Source organism: Rhinatrema bivittatum, chromosome 8, assembly GCF_901001135.1.
Source record: "Rhinatrema bivittatum chromosome 8, aRhiBiv1.1, whole genome shotgun sequence".
NCBI lineage: Eukaryota > Metazoa > Chordata > Amphibia > Gymnophiona > Rhinatrematidae > Rhinatrema > Rhinatrema bivittatum.
In genome coordinates, this window is record NC_042622.1 from 125,128,635 (window position 1) to 125,152,332 (window position 23,698).

Below are 23,698 nucleotides of genomic sequence, written 5' to 3' on the forward strand. Positions count from 1 at the left end.
TGTAGTTTCCTGAAGTCCCTAAGTATGGTGAATCTTCTTTTCTTGACTCTAAATACCATCAGAAGAGGCCTAGATGGTGGGTGTCAAAATCATCTTATAATATTAGACATCACAGCAGCATTTGATATGCTTTACCATCAGGTCCTTCTTTATTATCTCAGAGAATATGGGATTTCTAAAATTGTTGTCAACTGGCTCAAGTCATATTTACAAACAACAAAGGAGAGCAAGTGCTGCACTTGAAAAATACACAGTAATGAATAAAGTGCAGAATGAAGTAAGAGTCCACACAGTAATTCTAGTATAATGTAGAAAATGCTTTTACTTGGTGGTAGTAACTCCACAAACTTTAAACTGTGCCTTACAGATTCCTGGCAGGTCCCCCGACACGGAACCCGTGTTTCGCCGCGAGGCTGCGTCGGGAGGGACAGAGCAGAAGATTTTTAAATCTGCTGAAATATTTGTAATTGGAAGTGTCTGGAATTTTCTGCTCTGTCCCTCCTGACGCAGCCTCGCAGCAAAACACGGGTTCCGTGTCGGGGGACCTGCCAAGAATCTGTAAGGCACTGTTTAAAGTTTATGGAGTTACTACCACCAAGTAAAAGCATTTTCTACATTATACTAGAATTACTGTGTGGACTCTTACTTCGTTCTGCACTTTATTCAAATCATATTTAACCAGAAGAACTCAGCAGGTTGGAATCAACAAGACTGTTCCCAATTGCATCATATCGTGTCTGGAGTGCCTCGAGGGTCAACACTTCCTGCGCTTCTTTTCAACATCTATAGGGCATCTATCTGGAAGTTGCTATCAGGCCTGTGTGCAGGATACAGATTGTACACAGATGTATTTAGGTTTTTATCCCATTCTCATCTTTTTGGACTGAGACTGTTGAATCTGCATCAATCTGTGTCAGTGCCATCAAGTCTTGGATAACTCATAATAAACTGGCCTTGAATGTGTCAAAAACTGAAATGATAATTTCTCATGATCTCAGTTCCTCAGTCACTGCCACTACTTGTTGAGAACAGTATTTATCAGTTGCTCCCTGTGTGAAGAACCTCAAAGTCCTCATTGATTCAAGCCTCAACCACAAATTAAAGCTGTTGGAAATCTGGCTTTTACAAGCCAAGGTTCTCCATTGCCTGAAGCCTCTTTTGAAACCTTATGACTTTTGCTCAATCATTCAAGCCTTTATTTTACCACTACTGCAATTCAGTCTATATTGAGCTACCAGATTACACGTTAAAGGCGCTCCAGGTGCTCCAGAACATAACTGCTCAGCTGATTTCTTGGAAAAGTATTTGAAATTAGGGATAGGAAGAAATAAAAATGATTATTTCGTTTGGGGGGGGGGGTTCCCCCCCCAAAAAATGTTGTAGTTTAATGTTTATTTTGTTAATTTCATTAAAAAAAATGAAATAAACATAAAAAAAAAAAAGAAATGAGGCCTCCCAAAACCTCCAGTCCCCACCAACCATCCCTCTCACCCAAAAAAATGCTGGGGCCAGGTTTCTCTCCAGCCCCATATTACAATTAGTGGCTCGTGGGAACCTTGTGAGCCACCTCACCCCTGACGCCCCCCCAAGCCACCTCCTTGTAGCAAAATGCCACCTCCTCACTGTCCTTGCTTCCTCAGACTTGCGCATGCTGGACCAAGCAGCTGTTGAAGGCCTCGCTCTGGGAGAGTGCAGCCAATGCCCCTTGATGATGTCATCTGCTCAGTCCCATTTAGGGCTTCCCAGGACACCTTTCCTTTGCCTCATCAACAGGTCAACTACAGTGCATCTGTAGTGTGAGTTGCTGCACTCCAGCCCAGCCTGTCTCGCCTTCCAGCCCAGCCTACTTCATCTCTCTAGCCTGCTCTGTCTTGTTCCTGCCCTGATCCTGTCTCCCCCTTGGATTGGTTGCTTGTGACTGACCTTAGCCTGGACCTCGACTGCCCTTACCTGCCACCTGCTAATGACCCTAGCTTGATTCTGGTTACCTTTGGCTTATTTGGTCAAGTACAAAATGTAAATTTTTGTCCATAAACTCATGCCCGTTGACTCTCTACCATGGGTGAATGCAGTACTCCAATTGTACAATCCTTCTCCAGCACTGCACTCCTTTCAGACAGATCTTCTGGATGTTCTAACAATGTGCATGGCACTCCTGGCAGAGACTGTAGAGAAGGTTTTTTTGAACTTTCTGCCTGAATGTTTTCACATTTTTAAGACCATGTTGAAGACTTGCCTTTTTTAACAAGTGTTTTCATAAGGTTAAGAGATGATATGCAGTGCTGGTTGATCACTGGATTCTGCTGGTTGTCTATTGTTGTTTTAGCCTGTCTGTTTGTTTTGTTTTTATGATTTTATTATGAGTATATATCTTGCATGTCACCTAAAACCTGGCACCAGGTGACTAATAAATAATAATAATAAGCATATAAAAACCCATTAAAATAGTCTTTTATGTAGCTTATGAGATGACATTTGAACCATTGATAGGGTTGGTCTTGCAGGTCACTATTTTCTCCCAATAATGCTCTGAAGGGTCTCCATGACAGCATAAAGGAGAAGGGCTTTGCTTTTAATATTCCCATGAATATATTACATGTACCAGAGTCTCACCTTGTCAACATGTGATTTTGGATGAGATGACTAGATAACCTACTAAGGATAAGAAGAAATAGGAGCAAGGTGCATTTTACCATGAATTGGGCCTCAGATTTCCTTGGAAAAATAGAAAGAAAAACGAAGCCCTTCCCAATTCATGCAACAGCAACTATACTATACAGTTTATTAATTATAAATGCAACATTTGTAGACTGCTTTTCTTGAAAATGATCCAAAGTAGTTTTCAGCATCAAAAGTACAACAAATCTACATAAAGCTCTTGTAGTATGAGGTGCTAGCTCGACTGGGCAATTCTCTCCCACTATCTCCCTATGCTACACTGCCCCTCTGCCCTTGCCCCCACCTCAGTTCCTTCATGCCAGCCTCCTGTCTTGCCCCACATGCCATGACTCACCCTATGCTCCAGCTCATTTATCCAATACTGTATATTCTATTTGTTTTTGGTTTTCTTTGCTCCCCTTCCATACTCTTTTCTACCACCTTCCCTCTGGCTTCTGTCACTTCTTCCCTTTTCACCTGTCTCCTGCTTATTCCCTGTCCTTCCTCCTCCTGATTTGTTCCTTTTCCCAACTTCTTCTTCTTTCCCTTGTCTCCTTCCACCTTCTTTCCCTTTCCTTCCTCTGGTTTCTTCCCTTCAGCCGCCTCCTTTTCCCCACTCTTTTCTCTCTCCATCTGGCTGGTGCCATTTTTAAATCTACCATTGGTGGAGCAGAATCGCTCCTGCCCTTTACAGCTTAAAAACCCCGCAGAAGGAGGTAACGTGTCAGCTGAGGAGGAGGTCTCCGGTCTCAACAAATGTTTCTGTTGGGGGGATGGGAGGGTCCTGGGGAGGCTGTGCCGGGTAGGCCCAAGCCCTAGGCTTTATCTTTACAAGTCTGGAAGGGTATTAGAGGCCAGGATCTATCCAGCTGGGGCCCAGCTGGATAGATCCTGGCCCCAAGACTTTCTCATTGGTGGCAGGAGGGTCAGAGGTCTTCCAGGAGACCTGGGTTTTTTTTTCAATGCTCAAAAATGTTTTTTGTTTTGTTTTGGTTTTTTTTGTCACATTATACCCTTTCAGGTAAAACAAATGTACATCCCTAAAAGCTAATGAAGACTCTTCTGAAAGGAATAATAATGAAGTATTCTGAAATCAGTGAGTTACAGAATCCAAGGCAGCATAGTTTTTACCAGAGGGAGATTGTGTAAGACAAATCTGATCCATCTCTTCAACTGGATGACCAGAAAATTAGAGCGGATGAGGGTGCTGAATGTGGTGTACTTAAATTTCAGGAAAAGCGTTGATTCTATCCCACAAAGGAAGCTCATAAATAAACTGAGCAGTTTTTGGCTGGGATCTAAGGTGGTGGACTGGATTAGAAACTAGTTGAGTGATAGAGGACAGAATGTGGTGGTAAATGGAGTTCACTGTGAAAAAAGAAAGGTGATGAGTGGAGTGCTTCGGAGAATTGTCCTGGGGCTAGCTCTGTTCAATGTCTTTCTGAATAATAGTGCGGAAGGGTTAGAAAGAAAAGTTTGTCTTTTTGGGAGTGATAAGATTTGTAACATAGTGGACATCTTGAGGGAGTATACTGAATGAGAAGCAATCTAAGGAAGCAGGAGAGTGGCGAGTAAAGGCGCATTCAGTAAGGGCAATGTCAACCTCAGTAGCACACCATCGTTCAGTGCCAATACTCGACATATGCAAAGCAGCAACATGGAGTTCTCTTCACACCTTTGCAGCTCATTACTATTTGGACAAAGAAGGACGACAAGATTCAGCTTACGGACAATCTGTCTTAAAGAACTTGTTTCCAGTATAATCCCAACTCCTTATACATCCAACCTGCTGTGATTTTTGGCTGCCTCATTTTTACCAACAATACTACAATGTTGCTTCACCTCAAAATGACTCAGCCTATAGCTTGCTAATCACCTATATGTGAGGACTAGCATCCTGCTTGTCCTGGGATAAAGCAAAATTGCTTTCCTTGTAATAAGTTTTATCCCAGGACAGCAGGATGTAGTCCTCACGAAACCCACCCGCCACCCCGCGGAGTTGGGTCCGATACGTTTTATTATTTTATTTTTTACTAAAGCTTATTGCTACATATGAGACTGAAGGGAGACCCCTGTGGCTGAGAATATCATGGCATGCTGGGCATGCTCAGTGTGCCAGACAACGTTTCTAGAAACTTTGACAGAAGGTTTTCCGTGATAGGGCTCCGTCAGTGACGTCACCCATATGTGAGGACTACATCCTGCTGTCCTGGGATAACACCTATTACAAGGAAAGCAATTGTGCTTTATTTCAAGGTAGGAAAACAGTATGACAGGATAGTGACTACAGTCAGAAGGATGCTAAAGAAGTTATTATACCATTGTACAGGCCATTGGTGAGATCTCACCTGGAACACTGTGTTCAGTTCTGAAACCAAACCTCTAGAAGCACAAAGACAAACTGGAGACAGGTCCAGAGAATGGCTACCAAAATGATGCAAGATCTGCACTAAACCTTTTCCAGTGGCATGGAAATTCTAGAACAAAGAATCATGATATGAAGCTCTGAGGGCATAGACTCGGGAGCTGTGTCAAGAAATATTGTATTTATTTATTTTATTGATTGAAAAGAATTTAGTACCCCATCATTCACTATTCAAGGCAGGATACTCAAAAACAATCATAACATAATTGTATACAAAACAAACCTAGAACAGATGCAACACACAAGTTGTGATGGAATACGAGTCCTACTTAAGATCTGCAAGAATAAATTCCTTAAGGAAAGGAAAGGGCAGCTTGAGGGGACCAACACAGGAGCTTATTCCTTGAGCTTTATCCCTTAAAACTGGCTAAAAGACAGGAAACAGAGAGTAGGATTAAATGGACAATTTTCTCAGTGGAAGGGAGTGGACAGTGGAGTGCCTCAGGGATCTGTATTGGGACCCTTACTTTTCAATATATTGAAGAGGAAGACCTTTAAATGTTCGCATGCAGGTGATGGATCAGTGATATTCAGGCAAAGAATTCCAGAGAATGGGTTCTACTACTGAGAAGGCTCACTCCCAGGTTTCTTTCAGATGAGCAAGTTATGGAGAGGGAGCTTCAAGAAAATTGCACTGCACTGACTTTAATGCTTGAGGGGTTGTAAATGCATAAGGCTGTGCATATCCAAGGTAAAACATTATAATTTAACTTGTGGATCTGCATTGCAAATTTGTATTTGAATCTCCATTATACAGGGAAGCAATGGAGTGACTGAAGAACAGATGTAATCTGTTTTCTAATGCTGGTATATGAGAGAATATATGCTGGTGATTTCTATGTTATTTGTAATGTCCTGAGGGTGTTTGCCAGGATCCCCCCCCTGATGTAAATAAAGTTGCAGTAATCCAGGGCAGTGAGGTCAAGTATCCATAATACTGTCTGAAAGTCCTCTGGGCTCAGCAGGTGCTTAAGCCAGTGAATCATGCACAGTTTGAAAAAGATTCCCTTGGATACAGACTTCACTTGTACCCATAGAGACAAGTCGGATTCCAGCCAGATGCTAAAATTCTTAATTTGTGATAAAATAGGGATAATGTAACAATCAAACTGTAAGCTGATGGGGCATTATTTAATAGGAGCTAACTAAGAATAATCACTTCTATTTGGTTGACATTAAGCACTACATTGTTATGGTAAAGCCATTGTTTGAGTGCGGACAGGTAGATAGAAGCCTGAGCTAGAGTTTGGATAAAGTGAAGGTTAAGGCACAAAAACCTGGATATTGTCTACATACATAAGAACATAAGAAAATGCCATACTGGGACAGACCAAGGGTCCATCAAGCCCAGCATCCTGTTTCCAACAGTAGCCAATCCAGGCCATAAGAACCTGGCAAGTACCCAAAAACTAAGTCTATTCCATGTTACTATTGCTAATGGCAGTGGCTATTCTCTAAGTGAACTTAATAGCAGGTAATAGGGATGTGCAGAGCAAAATTTTATGTTCATATTTTTTATGTCCGAAAGGGGGTCCCACTTGCGGCCAATATGGACATAAAAAAAATCCAATGAGTTGGGTATATGTACATATGTGCAAAAAAAAAATTTAAACCCCCTCACCCTCCTTAATCCCCCCCCCCAGACTTACCACAACTCCCTGGTGATCGAGCGAGGAGTGAGGACGTCATTTCTGCAATCCTTGGCGAGAAGCATGTGACGTCGGTGGCACGTCGAGTGACGCGGCGTCACGTGATTCCCGGCTCGTTCGCGCCGGACGGCTCGTTCGGCCCAAAAAGAACTTTTGGCCAGCTTGGGGGGCCTCCTGACCCCCCCAAGCTGGCCAAAAGTTATTTTTGGGCCGAACGAGCCGTCCGGCGCGAACTCGCCGGGAATCACGTGGCGCCGCGTCACTCAGACGCGACGTCACGTGATTCCCGGCAAGTTCACGCCGGACGGCTCGTTCGGCCCAAAAAGAACTTTTGGCCAGCTTGGGGGGGCCTCCTGACCCCCTCAAGCTGGCCAAAAGTTCTTTTTGGGCCGAATGAGCCGTCCGGCGCGAACAAGCCGGGAATCACGTGACGCCGGCGTCACTCGACGTGCCGCCGACGTCACATGCTTCTCGCCAAGGATTGCAGAAATGGCGTCCTCACTCCTCGCTCCATCACCAGGGAGTTGTGGTAAGTCGGGGGGGGGATTAAGGAGGGTGAGGGGGTTTATATTTTTATTTTGGCTCAACAATCGCGATTTCCCACATATCGAACATATCTATGTTCGATATGTGGGAAATCCGATCGTTTATGTCGAATCAATTTTTTAAGTAAAAAAAAAATATGAGTTGCGTTTTACTAATGCGGTCAATCCGAATGCACACCCCTAGCAGGTAATGGACTTCTCCTCCAGGAACTTATCCAATCCTTTTTTAAACACAGCTAACTGCACTAACCACATCCTCTGGCAACAAATTCCAGAGTTTAATTGTGCGTTGAGTAAAAAAGAACTTTCTCCGATTAGTTTTAAATGTGCCCCATGCTAACTTCATGGAGTGCCCCCTAGTTTTTCTACTATCCGAAAGAGTAAATAACCGATTCACATCTACCTGTTCTAGACCTCTCATGATTTTAAACACCTCTATCATATCCCCCCTCAGTCGTCTCTTCTCCAAGCTGAAAAGTCCTAACCTCTATAGTCTTTCCTCACAGGGGAGTTGTTCCATTCCCCTTATCATTTTGGTAGCCCTTCTCTGTACCTTCTCCATCACAATTATATCTTTTTTGAGATGCGGCGACCAGAATTGTACACAGTATTCAAGGTGCGGTCTCACCATGGAGCGATACAGAGGCATTATGACATTTTCCGTTTTATTCACCATTCCCTTTCTAATAATTCCCAACATTCTGTTTGCTTTTTTGACTGCCGCAGCACACTGAACTGACGATTTCAATGTGTTATCCACTATGACACCTAGATCTCTTTCTTGGGTTGTAGCACCTAATATGGAACCCAACATTGTGTAATTATAGCATGAGTTATTTTTCCCTATATGCATCACCTTGCACTTATCCATATTAAATTTCATCTGCCATTTGGATGCCCAATTTTCCAGTCTCACAAGGTCTTCCTGCAATTTATCACAATCTGCTTGTGATTTAACTATTCTGAACAATTTTGGGTCATCTGCAAATTTGATTATCTCACTCGTCGTATTTCTTTCCAGATCATTTATAAATATATTGAAAAGTAAGGGTCCCAATACAGATCCCTGAGGCACTCCACTGTCCACTCCCTTCCACTGAGAAAATTGTCCATTTAATCCTACTCTCTGTTTCCTGTCTTTTAGCCAGTTTGCAATCTACGAAAGGATATCGCCACCTATCCCATGACTTTTTACTTTTCCTAGAAGCCTCTCATGAGGAACTTTGTCAAACGCTTTCTGAAAATCCAAGTATACTATATCTACCCGTTCACCTTTATCCACATGTTTATTAACTCCTTCAAAAAAGTGAAGCAGATTTGTGAGGCAAGACTTGCCCTGGGTAAAGCCATGCTAACTTTGTTCCATTAAACCATGTCTTTCTATATGTTCTATGATTTTGATGTTTAGAATACTTTCCACTATTTTTCCTGGCACTGAAGTCAGGCTAACCGGTCTGTAGTTTCCCGGATCGCCCCTGGAGCCCTTTCTAAATATTGGGGTTACATTTGCTATCCTCCAGTCTTCAGGTACAATGGATGATTTTAATGATAAGTTAAAAATTTTTACCTATAGGTCTGTACCCTATGCTCACTCCTGACAAAAGTCTGCAGATTGTGGATAGGCAGATGTTAAATAATGCTGTTGACAGGCTAGAACCCTGCAGTACATCGGTAGTGATGGCTTGCTAGGATAATACTGCAGAACCAATACTTATTTGATTGGCATGGTCAGAAAAATAAGACATAACCATTTGAATACCAACTCAGATAAAACAATGTTCTTCAATCTGGGTATTAAAACAAGATGATTAATATTGTCAAAGGCTGTTGATAGTCTAAGAGGTCTAGCACATAATCCATTCCATTATCAGATCCTTGTCTGAAGATATTAAAGGTTGTCAGAATTAAGGTCTCTGTGCTGAAAATGTTCCTAAATCGAAATTGATATTAATCAAGAATGGTGTGCTTGTTCAGACAGAATTTTAGTTGCTTTAGAACTGCAACTTCAATAACTTTTGTCAAAAAAAAAAGGTAAAGATGAAATTAAATGTAGGATTTCCAGATTAGAGGAATCCAGGGATGGCTTTTTCAGTATTGGTCAGATGGAGGTACACTTGAGTTCTGGGGGTAGATAACCTTCAGAAAGAGAGAGGTTAACAATCTTAGTGTTGTGTCCGTTGATGCCCGATGCCTTCTTTCCGCCCTCCTTACTTCTTTGGCGCCTCCCTCTCCGTCCGCGGGAAGATTGGCTGCCGTGGCGTCCATTTGCCGAGGACCCTCCAGCGTTCCCGGACCGGTTCGATGCTGCAATCGCCATGTTTTCTGGAGGCCTAGGGGCGCGCGCGCAGTGCGGCCCCGATTGAAGTACCGGCATTGGCGCGAACCTCGGGGGCATCCTCCGAAGATGACGTCACCTGTGACGGATATTTAAGATCTTGGAATTTGCTAACACGTCGAGTTTGCAAGGATTGACTACGGACTCGCTTTGTTTGTCTAAGCTACTCTGCCTCCTTGGACTTACCAGAGGTACCCGCTCCTTGGGGGGCCTCGCTCTCTCCTTGTTTTTTTTCAGGTGACAGTCTGAATCCGGTACTCGCTCCTCGAGGGCCCTCATTCCAGACTTACTTCATATACTCTTCTGCCTGGAAGTCTTCACTATCAACTATCTCAGCTACATCAGTGAGTTACCATTGTTCTCTCTGAGCTTTCCCTGGAACCAGGTACTCGCTCCTCGAGGGCCTATACTTTCCAGCTCCCGGGCTTCATTGGGACATTGTGTGAGTGTTACCATCTGCATACCCTACCTACTCACTATATCTCAGTCTCTCTTCAGCTCAGCCTCCAGGGATCGCTGTTCCAGTATCTGAGGGACTACAGCCCAGCCGGGCTTACCAGCTCACTACTGCCATCTCTGGTGGTTCAGTATACTGTCTAATAAAAGAACTAGTGTGTGTTTGTCTCCTAACTTTGAGCCTGACCGGTGGTCCCTCTCGGGATCATCCCCCGGGGGTGTGGTCATCTGTCACTGGTCCAAGGATCCACCCTCTCATATATAACTACAGGTCTCGAACAGAGTCTGATTGCTCTATCTGATTGCTCCTCCCATCAGGCATCAGATCAATAACAGATTGCTAACTCCTAGCATAAGATCCTGAACAGAGCATCAGATCATTAACACTTAGGGCTGAATTTTCTAATTTCACAACATTTTGTGAATCGCGCGGTAATGGGGGGCGAAGCGGGGGGCGGGCCTGCGAAAGCTGGCAGAGATCACACCACCGTGGTGTTATCGCTGCTGGCTTTTGCACCCAATAGTACCATCGTGAAAGGTGGTGCTATTGGGCGCTTTACTGGCAGCGATAAGGGGTCTTACCTTATCTCCGCCAGCAATGTTTCCAAAGCGTCTGCCCCGACTCCTCCTCTGCCAACACCATCATGACTCCGCCCCGATCTAGCTATTGCACGCGAAAAGGGACTTATTGCGTGCAATAGGGTTAGAAAATAACCCCCTTAGTGACTGAATTACAGATGTCATTTTTTCATGGAAAGAGACGGATTTGTGGTGAAGGTTAAAAATGGTAACAGACTTTAAGAAACATAGAAACAGACAAATGTGACAGCAGACAAAATTCATATGGCCTATCTAGTCTGCCCATCCATCCAACTTATTTAGCTTTACAATTTCCATCACATCCTCAGAAATATCCTGTGCATATTCCTTCCTTTCTTGAAGTCAGATACTCATTTTGTCTCCATTACCTCCGCTGGGAGGCCATTCAATGCATCCTCGTTACGAAGAAATATTTCCTAAAGTTACTCCTGAGTCTACCCCCTTTCACCCTCATCTCATGACCCCTCATTCTAGAGCCTCCTTTCAATTGAAAAAGGATCACCTCCTGGTCAAGGAAACCTTAAAGGTATTTAAAAGTATCTGTCATATCTCCCCTATTTCACTTTTCTTTAGGGTATACATATTTAGGTCTTTGTCTGTCCCCATATGCTTCAGAACGAAGACCACCAACTATTTTAGTAGCCATCCTCTGGACGAATTCAAATCAGTTTATATCCTTTTGAAGGTGTGGTCTCCAGAATTGTACAAAGTATTCCAAATGAGGTCTCATCAGGGGCAATATCACATTCCTTTTGCTGCTAACCATTCCTCTCCCTATGCAGTAGAGTATCTTTCTGGCTTTTGCTGTTTTATCTAACTATTTGGAAACTGTTGTGACCGTCACTGCCCGAAGTCTTCACTCTGCCCTCTTTACCTCTGTGGCGACTCCCTCCAGGTCTGAAGGATGGCTGGGTGCCGCAGCGTCTCCCTGCCGTCTCTCTCCGGCATCCCCGGGCCGGCTCGATGCTGCAGATCCGCCATGTTGCCTGAAGCCTAGGGCGCGTGCGCGTGCTCCGAGTGAAGTACCAGCAAGGGCGCGAACCTCAGGGGCGTCCCCCTGAGATGACATCATCCGCTTCCGATATTTAAAGGTCTCTGATATCACTACTAGTTGAGTTAGCAAGGGCTAAGGTTCAGATTGGGTTCCCTGCCTAAGCTACTCTGCCTCCTCGGACTTACCAGAGGTACCCGCTCCACGGGGGCCTCACTCTCTCTCTTTGCCTTTCAGGTTACAGACAGTAACCGGTACTCGCTCCTTGAGGGCACTCGTTCCTGACTATCTGCTGATTCTCTTCTGCCTGGAAGTCATCATTATCTACATCATTGTGAGTTACCATCGATCTCTCAGAGCTTTCCCTGGAACCAGGTACTCGCTCCTTGAGGGCCTATCCTTTCCAGCTCCTGAGCTCCCTGAGACCGATATATGTGAGTGTTGTCATCTAGTTCTGCCTACTCACTGTCTACAGTTTCTCAAGAGCTCAGCCATCAAGGGATCGTTGTTACAGTATCTGAGGGACTTCAGCCCTACCACGCACTTCAGCTCACTACTGCCACCTCTGGTGGTTTCAAGACCTGTTTATTAAAAGAACTAGTGTGTGTCTGCCTCCATACTCTATGCCTAGCTGGTGGTCCCTCTTGGGATCTTTCCCCGGGGGCGTGGTCATCTGACACCTGCCCAAGGATCCACTTACTACTATCTCCGGCAGTCTATAATAACAAATTGCTAAGTCAGCCTATGGAATACATCAGATTGACACCCCTATCTAATTGCTCTTCTCACCAGCATAGTGGATCATGACAGAAACCTTAAGATCATCAGATACAATCACCCCCAGATCCTACTCTTCTTTCATGCTTAGAAGAATTTCACCCCAATACTGTACCTCTCCCTTGGGTTTTTGTAGTCTAAATACATAACTTTAAATTTTTTAGCATTAAATCTTAGCTGCCAGACCCTAGATAATTCCTTAAGCTTCACTAGAGCCTGCTTCATATTTTCTGCACCTTCCTGGCCATCTACTCTGTTACAGATTTTGATATCATTGACAGAAAGGCAAACCTTTCCTGGCAATCCTTCTGCAATGTTGCTCACGAAAATGTTGAAAAGAACCAGTCCAAGGACTAATCCCTGAGACACACCGCTAGTAACGCCCCCCTTCTCTGAGTGAACTCCATTTATCACTACGCTTTCTTGGCTCTTACTCAACCAGTTTCTAACCCAGTTAGTCACTCTAGGGCCTATTCCAAGGGTGCTCAATGTACTTAGAATTTGCCTAGCAGAACCAGGTCAAAGACCTTATTGAAATCCAAGTACACTACATCTGACATTTTAAGACCTGAGCCGAGTGCACATGTGTGTGAGTTTCCCAATGTGCGCATATGGCTGCAGGATTTTATAACATATGCGCATGTGTTATAAAATCAGCTATACGCGTGCACATGTGCACACAATTGTATATTGACGCAAGCATCTGCGTGCAAGTGGTGACTCATGCCAGTAAGTGGGGGGAATTTTAGTAGATATGCGCTCTGATGCAATTACCTGTTTCTCCAGTTCGTACCCAGTTCAACCCAGTAAGGAAGAGGACTTACTAAACTCCCTAGCTAACTTGCCTCCCATTTTACCCTATTAGCCACGACCCTTAAAACCTCTAGTTTTATTTGTTACATTACTTACATGTTGTCCATAGCAGAAGTAAAGTTACGTGGTAGGGAACCCCGGCGCGCGCTTGTGCACGTAAAAACTTACATGCAGAGTTCATGGTGCCGTCGCAGCCCACCCATGCCCTGCCCTGCCCTTACCATGCGCCTCCCAGACCACACCCATGCCCTGCCCAGTTCTGTGAAATGTTTTTTTTGCATGTACCAGGATATACGCATATATTCGTTCGGTTTTTAAAATATTTGTGTTGCGGGCCAGCAGAGTCATGTGCATATCTCCTGGCTTTGGCACACATATGGCTTTTAAAATCAAGGAGTATCCATTGATCCAATTCTCTGGTCATCCAATCAAAGAAATTGTCCATATTTGTTTGACAAGATTTACTTCTGATAAAACCATGTTGCCTCGGATTTTGCAGTCCATTGTTTCCAGAAACTGCATTACCCTCTGTTTCAGCAGCAATTTTATTAATTTGCTCACCATAGAGATCAGAAAAACTGGTCTATAGTTCCCAGCCTCCTCCTCACTTCCACTTTATGAATAGGAACTACAGCCACCCATCTCCAGTTCTCCAGAACTACTCCCAATTCTGAAGAAGCATAGAATAAACACAGATAATCCTTAGTTGCAAAATAGTTGAAGAAATGGCAGAAGCACAACCTCCTAGCAGCATGTGTTTAAGTGTTAAAATGCCTAACTAGCAACTGGGATGGCTGGCAGGCTGTAACTATGGTTAATAATAAACAATTGTAGCAAAAACTGAGGCACTTACATAGCCAGGTCTGTCTGGGGAGCTATGCAGAAAGTCTACAAACTGCATCTCCTGTGCCAACTGCATCCATACTTGTGTGAGAATGATCTAAAAACTAGTTTGCATTCTTTTGTGCTTTCATCTCTAGATTATTGTAATGTTTTATATTTAGGGTTCCCCCCAAACAACTATTTGAGCCCTCCAGTGTGTCCAAAACTCTGCAGCTGGAATAATGTTTGGTACTAATGTAGGCTGGTTGGGGGGTGCAGGATCTGTCTGCTACAAGTCTCTGCCAGCTACCCTCCCACCTTCCTTGTGATTCCAAGTCAGGCAAAAGACAAAGTGTATGCTTCTCTGACATAGACTTTTATTTATCAGATTTGGCAGGACATAGCATTTAGAAAATAACAATAATTCCTATCTTTAACATCCTGGCTACTAAGCATCGTTTTCCCTAAAGAAAATTCATTATCATGGGTGGTAACAAAACATGCCATAAACCTTAGCCTGCTTATGATATAAATAATTGTGGCTAACTTGCTTACCCCTGATTCCAACATTCAGGTGATTACTCTGTTCACCTCTGAATCAGGTTCCGGCTGGAGAGCGTGGGCAGGGGAGAGGCTTGTTTCCTGGCTTGGTTGGCAGAGCGGGCAGGGCTAGTTCTCACCCTTTGTGATGGCAGGGAGATCTGGTCGGCTTCGGACCCTCCTTTTGCTTCCCAGGACACTTAGTTTTACCCGCTTCTACCATTCGCCCACTTCAGGTCCTGCAGAATGTGGCGGCAAGAATTCTTACTGGTACAAAGAAAAGTGAACATATCAGTCCTACATTGATTGATTTACACTGGCTGCCGATAGAATCCCGGGTTAAATTTAAATCAATCTGTATCTTACATAAGTTAATCTATGCTGATCAGGTAGACTGACTGGAAGCTGCCATTAAATGACATGTGCCGCAAAGAAACCTGCGTTCTGCCAACAAAGGATTATTAACTTTATCATCTGTGTAATCAGCCAACCTGAATCAGGTGAGAGATCGAGCTTTGACATTGGCAGGTCCTAAAATTTGGAATATGTTCCCTGCAGCCATTAGACTGGAGTCCAGTTTTAAAAAGTTTAAGAGAGATCTCAAGACATGGCTTTTTAGTGAGGCTTATTCAAGCCAATCTTAAAGGTGTTTTAATGCTATGTTTTTATCTTGATGATAGCTTGCTTGTATGGAGAGTCAACCTGATGAATTTTCATTGTTCTTTGTTCATTTTAATCGTTATTTTATGTTCTTAATAGCAGCCATTAGTTTTAAGATGTTTTAAGATGTTATTAGAGAATTGTAGGTTTGTTTTTCATATATGTTTTTAGATTTGATTTGAACTAAAATCTGCTTTTAGGTTACCAGCATTGTATTTTAGGTTTATTTATTATGTATTTTAGATTAGGTATGATGTTTTTTATTCTTGTTGTGAACCGTTACGATGGGCCCCTAGTGACTAAATAAATAAGTAAATAAAAATAAAAACTTCAGCACAGATTCTCACTCTCAGGGTTTTCTCCCTGGGTTTGCGTTCAGGATTTGGGGCCCCTCTTCTTCTGTACCTGCTCCCTTTTTGGTTTCTGGGTCATTCTGCCAGGAGGTTCTTCTTCTTTCAGGCCTCTTTTCCAGCTTCCTTTCTTTTTTCTTTTCTGGAACCGAACCTCCCTTCAGCCTCCTGGCTACCCTGTCTTATACTTCTCTGCTGATAAATATGTATAAGCTCATGCATTTTCTCGTGGTGGGTGGAGGGTCTCTTGCCACATTGTAGGTCTTTTCTTCCCCTTTTCATTATTTTGGGAGGGGTACTACCACATTGGCAGGTCCTCTTCCCCCCCCCTTTCTTTGGGGAAGAAACTGCCATGTCGGCATACCAAGCTGTGTCAGAGTGTCAGCATTGTCTCAGGCTGCTCCCCTTTGCAAAGTGGGGGTCTGTCCCTGACACTTGCTTAGGATCTTAAGTCGTATTGTCTCTTCTGTCAGATTTCTTTAATTGCACAGGAACTGACAAACAGGCTCATCTGATAAGTCCTCCTATACTGCTTTAGAACAAGGCCTCTAGTTTCCACTGATGCAATTTCATTTAAAGTTTGCCTGGGTAAATGGCCTTCCCTTGCTGTAGCAGGATCTGGACGTGTCAGAATTTAATTTATCCTATGCATGGCTATTATAACTCATAACTGATGCATCTTTGGTAAACAGGAGATATCGCCCTACACTAATGTTTGCCAGCATATTACTCCAATCCTGGTTAAATTACACTGGTTTCCAGTAAAATGGCACTTTAAGTTTAAAACTGTAATGTTGGTATTTAAAGGAATACACAATCTGGCACCTTAAATTGTATCATCCATCTAGGCCACTCAGACCAGCTTCATTGGGATTGCTCAATATTCCTTCCTTTCATATTGTCAGGCTTGATGAAAAAAGGGAAAGACTTTTTTATGTCTAGGGACCTGAATTATGGAAACTATTTCCACGAGAGATTAAAGAGGAGAGCTCAATTATTAGATTCAGGAAGAAAGTCAAGAGTTTTTTCTTTTTACAAGCATTTGAGTAGAGTTTGTAGTCTCTTGTTGAGTTTTAACAGAGTCATGGAGCCAAAAGATGAGGCTTCCTAGCAGAGATTTTAAGATTTTATGTGCAATGGATTTGATATTTTATGTTTTTATTTTTATTAGTATGAACAAATGGTTATTTGTTTATTTTGTTTTTAACTATTGTGAATGTATTATTGTGAACCACTTAGGAATTCTGATAAGTGGTATAGAAATCTATAAATAAATAAATAGGAGTCTGGATATTTGGATAGTGCCATATTAATATTGACAGCTGTTTAGATTAGTACAAAGCTTTGTGGCTAGACATGGGATGGGAAGAGTGCTGGGTATGAGCTAAATGGAAGATCTTGTATGTTCATCTTCCCAAGATGGTAGAGTAGAAAGAGGAAGATGATAAAAATTGTCCTAGATAAGGAGAAAGAACTTACAGGTGGTCATGTCTATATCAGCTGAGATGTATCCTTTGCAGTATAGACTGGATAGGTTGGATGGTCTTTTTCTGTTGTCACCTTACTATGAATGTTATTATGTTACTCAAATTTAGCAAGTAGGATTCATGAGGGTTGACATATCTTCTGGTATCCTTTGTAATATGTCCAAGATAAATATATTGGATTTAATATATTTAGTTTGAGAAATCAGTTTTGATATGGTGATAAAGTGTCATCATATCCATTTCTAATTAGAAGAAGTACTCTACAGTAGAGCCAAAAAGCCCAAAACCCACCTAACGGAGTTTTAGTTTTCATTGATCATTCCAGAATTTGAAGTCCCATTTGAGAAAATGATCCAGGTTAATTATCCCTGGCATGACTTAACATGCCAGTACATCTCAAGCAAACTCTATGTGTGAAGGAGAAATGTTGTGAAACTACTCTTATCGGTATGATTCAGATACTCATGGAAATACATAATCTTTGTCACCATGACCTTTCACACGTTCATTGGTTCAAGAATAGATTCTGACCAGAATACTCCAGACCAGTTTGCAAACTCTGTTTATTCTAACATACCTTTTCAAAAGCTACTTCTTTTTTCTCATACTTGTATGCTGTAGATTTGGTTAACAGCCCAAAGCAATTGTTATGTGCTGTTTAAATTGTTCCAGCATGAAGTGAAAATTTACAGATTATAGCTGCTTTCTTGATGGTTGTAAACTGAGGATACGTCAAAGGGGATTGCTTGTAGAAAGCAAGGTGCTGGCTTCCTTGAACTTTCTAGACAGTACGTCCTGTGTGCAGACACTTTTTTTCATGAATAAAGCTTAACATTCTTTAGCTTTGAAAAATCAATGGAAATATGCTCTGGTCAAATAGGTGAAAACATAACAGATATTCTCTGGACAAAATGGTAATATACTACTAGTACTACTACTTAACATTTCTATAGAACTACATGATATACTATTCCAAGAACACAGTGCAGCCAGATGGAAAGCACAGAGTCAGGAATTGGCAATAGAGAAGAAGGGCACTTATAAGAGTGACTTATTCGATGAGCGTATTGCACGAGGAGCAGTGTAGAGAGAGATAAGAGAAGACAGGTAGTGAGGTGCTGCAGAGTGAAGGCATTTGTAGGTGAGAAAGAGGAGCTTGAACTGTATGCGGGAGTGGATAGGGAGCTAATGCAGTGACTTCAAAAGAGGTGTTATGTGAGTGCAGCGACTTCGATGAAAGAGGTCATGCAGCTGAATTTAGGACAGATTGCAGTGGAGAGAGATGCTTCTACTACTACTGCTTAACATTTCTATAGCGCTACTAGGTGTATGCAGTGTAGTATAGACATATGAAATAGAAATAGTTCATATGTACAGCTATGAGTTAAGTTTTTTTGTTTATATGTGCATTATACCTGTGTATTTATTTTTGATTGCCTAACCTGCTGTCTTATAAAGGTAAGGATATATGGCTTTTTAGATAATGAGTACAGCTGTATTGTACATGGATATTCTGTTTTGTTACTTTGATATATGTCTTTTTGCAATAAAAATTAAGTTGAAGAAAACAATAAAGACAGTACTTTCTCCATGGAGCTTACAATCCACTTGAAATACCACCCTTTACAAAATAACTTCCAGAAGAGTTATAGCCAGCCTGGTAATAGGCCTCAGCAAATTAACAGGCAGAGGTAATGCAAAGTAAGCTTAGAGGTGTGCCACTCAACCCATGGCTTAGGAGTCACAAGTGGTTCTTCAGGGTTTTCATGGTAGATCTGTTGTAATGGTGACAAGGTTTTGATATTTAGGATAAACGAAGATAAGGTTTAAATGTGGCTTGCTGAGACTTCACTAGCTACTGAATAGGCATATGCTTTCATTTGAAACACCATAGACAATGTCAATGACACTGTATATGTTGTTTGTAAGTAAAATGACAGCATACTATATGATATTTTGGGGATTTTTGTTTGTTTTTAACAAGCACTTAATTGAAATAGTGTGCATTAAATCAAACAGTGTGCTCTTACTCAAAATAATGTGCACTGTTTTGAGTTGGTATGCCTGATTTGAGTTAGTAAGTACTAATTTGATATAGTGCACACTAAAAATAAAACACAAATTGAAAAATAAAAATAATACAAAACAAAACTTAAACTCCCACCAAAATAAACTAAAAACAAAACAAAATGAAAATAATTCCATCCTACTAGTGAAGTGGCTAAATGTCAAACATAAGATATGCCATACTGAGTCAGACCAAGGGTCCATCAAGCCAAGTATCCTATTTCCAACAGTGGCCAATCCAAGTCACAAGTACCTGGCAAGTACCCAAACATTAAATAGATCTCAAGCTACTATTGCTTATTAATTAATAGCAATTTATGGATTTTTCCTCATGGAACTTATTCAAACCTTTTTTAAAACCAGTTACACTAACTGCCTTAACAACATCCTCTGGCAATGGATTCCAGAGCTTAACTATGTGCTGATTGAAAAATAATTTTCTTTGATTTGTAATAAATGAGCTACTTGCTAACTTATGGAGTGCCCCCTAGTCCTTCTTTTACCTGAGAGAGTAAATAAACATAGAAACATAGAAATGATGGCAGAAAAGTCTGCCCAGCAAGTATATGGTAGTTTCTGTTGAGCCATACAAGTCCCCCATTCCTATCAGTCGTCCCCCGTCCCCCCCCCCCCATTCTTATCAGTTTCCCAGACCGTCAAAGTCAGGGCCCTTGTTGATTGCCATTAGAGTCCAATTCCCTGTTACCTTCTGTTGTAGAAGCAGAGACTAATGTTGGAGTTGAGAGAGTAATGCTGGAGTTGCATCAAGAGTTTCAGGCTTATTGGTTAAGGGAAGCAACAGCCACATTAGCAAGTTTCCCCTATGTTTATTTTTCCCACACTGCAAAATTCAATGTCCTAGTACTTTGCTGTTTATAATTAATTCCCTTTTCCTCCTTTCTCCCTGCCATTGAAGCAGAGAATAATGGAGTTTGGCTTATTTGTTAAGGGTAGTAACCACCACACCAGCAAGTTATCCCCATGTACTCGTTTTTTTTGTTTCTATCCTCAAGCCTTTAGGGATCCACAGTGTTTATCCCATGCCCCTTTGAAATCTTTCACCATTTTTGTCTTCAGCATCTCCTCCGGAATGGCATTCCAGGCATCCACCAGAATCTCTGTGAAGAAATATTTCTGGACATTGGTTCTGAGTCATCATCTCTGGATTTACATTAACCTGTTACATTAACCTTTCATGATTTTGTAGACTGCTATCATATCCTGCCTCAGGCATCTCTTTTCCAAACTGAAGAACCCTAACTTCTTTAACCTTTCCTCATAGGGGAGCCATTCCATGCCCCTTTTCATTTTGGTCAACCTTCTCTGCACTTTCTCCAATGCAATTATTTCTTTTTTGAGATGTGGTGACCAGAATTGCACACAATATTCAAGGTGTAGTCTCACCATGGAGCAATATAGAGGCATTATGACATCCACCATTTTATTTGCCATTCCCTTCCTAATAATTCCTAATATTCTGTTTGCTTTTTTGACCACCACAGTACACTGAGCTGAAAATTTCAATGTATTATCCACTATGTCGCCTAGATCTTTTTCCTGGGTGGTAACTCCTAAGATAGAACCTAACATTGTGTAAATACAGCAAGGGTTATTTTTCCCTAGATGCATCACCTTGCACTTGTCGACATTAAATTTCATCTGCCATTTGGAAACCCAGTCTTCCAGTCTCACAAGGTCCTCTTGCAATTTATCACAATCTGCTTGAGATTTAACTACTCTGCATAAATTTGAATCTTCTGCAAATTTGATCTCCTCACTTGTCATACCTCTTTCCAGATCATTTATAATATGTTAAAAAGCACCAGTCCAAGTAGAGATCCCTGAGGCACTCCACTGTTTATCCTTTTTCCATTGTGAAAACTGACCATTTAATCCTACTCTCTGACTGTTTCCTGTCTTTTAACCAGTTTGCAATCCACAAAAGGACACCATTTTCTATCCCATGACTTTTTAATTTTCTTAGAAACCTCTCATGCGGGACTTTGTCGAACACCTTCTGAAAATACAAATTCACCACATCTACCAGTTCACCTTTGTCCACATGTTTATTTATCCCTTCAAAACAATGTTGGAGATTTGTGAGGAAAGACTTCCCTTTGTTGCGCTGGGAATGGTGCAAACCTGGTGCAGGATTGGAACGGCCCTCCGGTCGGACCCGGAGAGCGCCTGCCACCAGGAGGCAGACACAGGAGGAGACAGAGGCTATAGCTGGAGCTTCACCAATTGCAACCCAGGGTTCCCTCAGGTTGAGCCCTTGGTTACCTGGGTCACCTGGTCTTAGATGGGCCTCGCAGGGTCTCCTAGAGAGAAAGTTCAAGGGAGTGCCCACTGTGAACAAGAGTGCGCGGTCGGTGTTCAAGTAAGGAGGTCCAGAGGTCACAGGAGGCCAGAACAGAGTGTCCGAATGTATAGTGAGAATCAATGTCAGAGTCTTGTGTAGAATGGTCAGCCAGGCAGGGTCGGTAGCAGAGGGCTGTCCGTGTGTAGACAGAGTTCCAGGCAGAGGTCAGGGCAGGCAGCAATCAGAGAGTAGTTGGTGTTCCAGGCAGAGGTCAGGTCAGGCAGCGATCAGAGAGTAGTCTGTGTTCCAGGCAGAGGTCTGGTCAGGCAGCAATCAGAGAGTAGTCTGTGTTCCAGGCAGAGGTCTGGTCAGGCAGCAATCAGAGAGTAGTCTGTGTTCCAGGCAGAGGTCTGGTCAGGCAGCAATCAGAGAGTAGTCGGAGTTCCCGGCAGAGATCTGGTCAGGCAGCAATCAGAGAGTAGTCGGAGTTCCAGGCAGATGTCAGGTCAGGCAGCAATCAGAGAGTAGTCGGTGTTCCAGGCAGAGATCTGGTCAGGCAGCAATCAGAGTAATCGGAATTCCAGGCAGAGGTCAGGTCAGGCAGCAATCAGAGAGTAGTCGGAGTTCCAGGCAGAGGTCAGGTCAGGCAGCGATCAGAGAGTAGTCGGAGTTCCAGGCAGAGGTCAGGTCAGGCAGCGATCAGAGAGTAGTCGGTATTCCAGGCAGAGGTCTGGTCAGGCAGCAATCAGAGAGTAGTCGGAGTTCCAGGCAGAGGTCAGGTCAGGCAGCGATCAGAGAGTAGTCGGAGTTCCAGGCAGAGGTCAGGTCAGGCAGCGATCAGAGAGTAGTTGGTGTTCCAGGCAGAGGTCAGTACCGTGATATCAGTCCGAAGGGTACTACCAGGAATGGAGAGATGAAGGAACAGGAGACATAGGAAATACTGGGACTGGAGACCCAGGAGACACTGGAACAGAGGGACTGGAACAGGAGACTCAGGAAACGCAGGAAGGCAAACTTGCTATCACAACATGATTGACCCGATTGCCAAGGCAAAGAAGTGGGGTCAGATCATTTCCTTTTGAGCAGCGATCAATCAGGGCGCACCGCAGAGCTGGGATCCGCCCCTGGCCCTTTAAGAGTCTGGGTGGTCAGTGCGCGCCCACCTAGGGGCGGGGCCGACGCCACGGAGGATGCCGAGCACTGCCCTGAGGCCTGGTCTGGAGCGGGAGCGCAGGGGAGCCAGAGATGCCGCGAGCTGGAAGCGGCCGTGGAGGGGACATGCCCGGAGCTGGTGGAAGGTGTTGCGAGGTGAGCAGGCCCGGCTGCAGAGTGAACGCAGCCAGGAAGCACAACACCCTTGGGTAAGGCCCTGCTGGCTGTGTCCCATTAAACCATGTCTTATGATTTTATTTTTTATAACAGTTTCCAGGACATTTCCTGGCACTGAAGTCAGGCACACTGGTCTATAGTTTCCCGGATCACCCCTGGAGCCCTTTTTAAATATTGGGGTTACATTAGCTATCCTCCAGTCTTCAGGTACAATGGATGATTTTAATCATAGGTTACAAATTAATTGAAATAGGTCTGAAATTTCATTTTTTAGTTCTTTCAGTACCCTGGGGTATATACTATCCAGTCCAGGTGATTTACTACTCTTCAGTTTGTCAATCTGGCCTACCACATCTTCCAGGTTCATCATGATTTTTTTCAGTTCATCTGAATTGTCATCCTTGAAAACTGTCTGCAGAACTGATATCTCCCCAGCATCCTCTTCAGTAAATACGAAGAAAATAATATGTTTAGTCTTTTCACGATGGCCTTAACCTCCCTAAGTGTCCCTTTAACTCCTCGATCATCTTACAGTCAAACCGACTCTCTTGCAGGCTTTCTGCTTCGGATATATTTAAAAACGTTTTTATTAGGAGTTTTTGCCCCTATGGCCAATTTCTTTTCAAATTCTGTCTTAGCCTGTCTTATCAATGTCTTACATTTAACTTGTCAATGCTTATGCATTATCCTATTTTTTTCTGATGGATCCTTCTTCCAATTTTTTGAATGAAGATCTTTTGGCTAAAAAGATTCTTTCACCTCACTTTTTAGCCATGCTGGATATCGTTTGACCTTCCTTCCAACTTTCCTAATGCGTGGAATACATCAGGACTACGCTTCTAAGATGGTATTTTTTAACAATGACCATGCCTTTTGTACACTCTTAACCTTT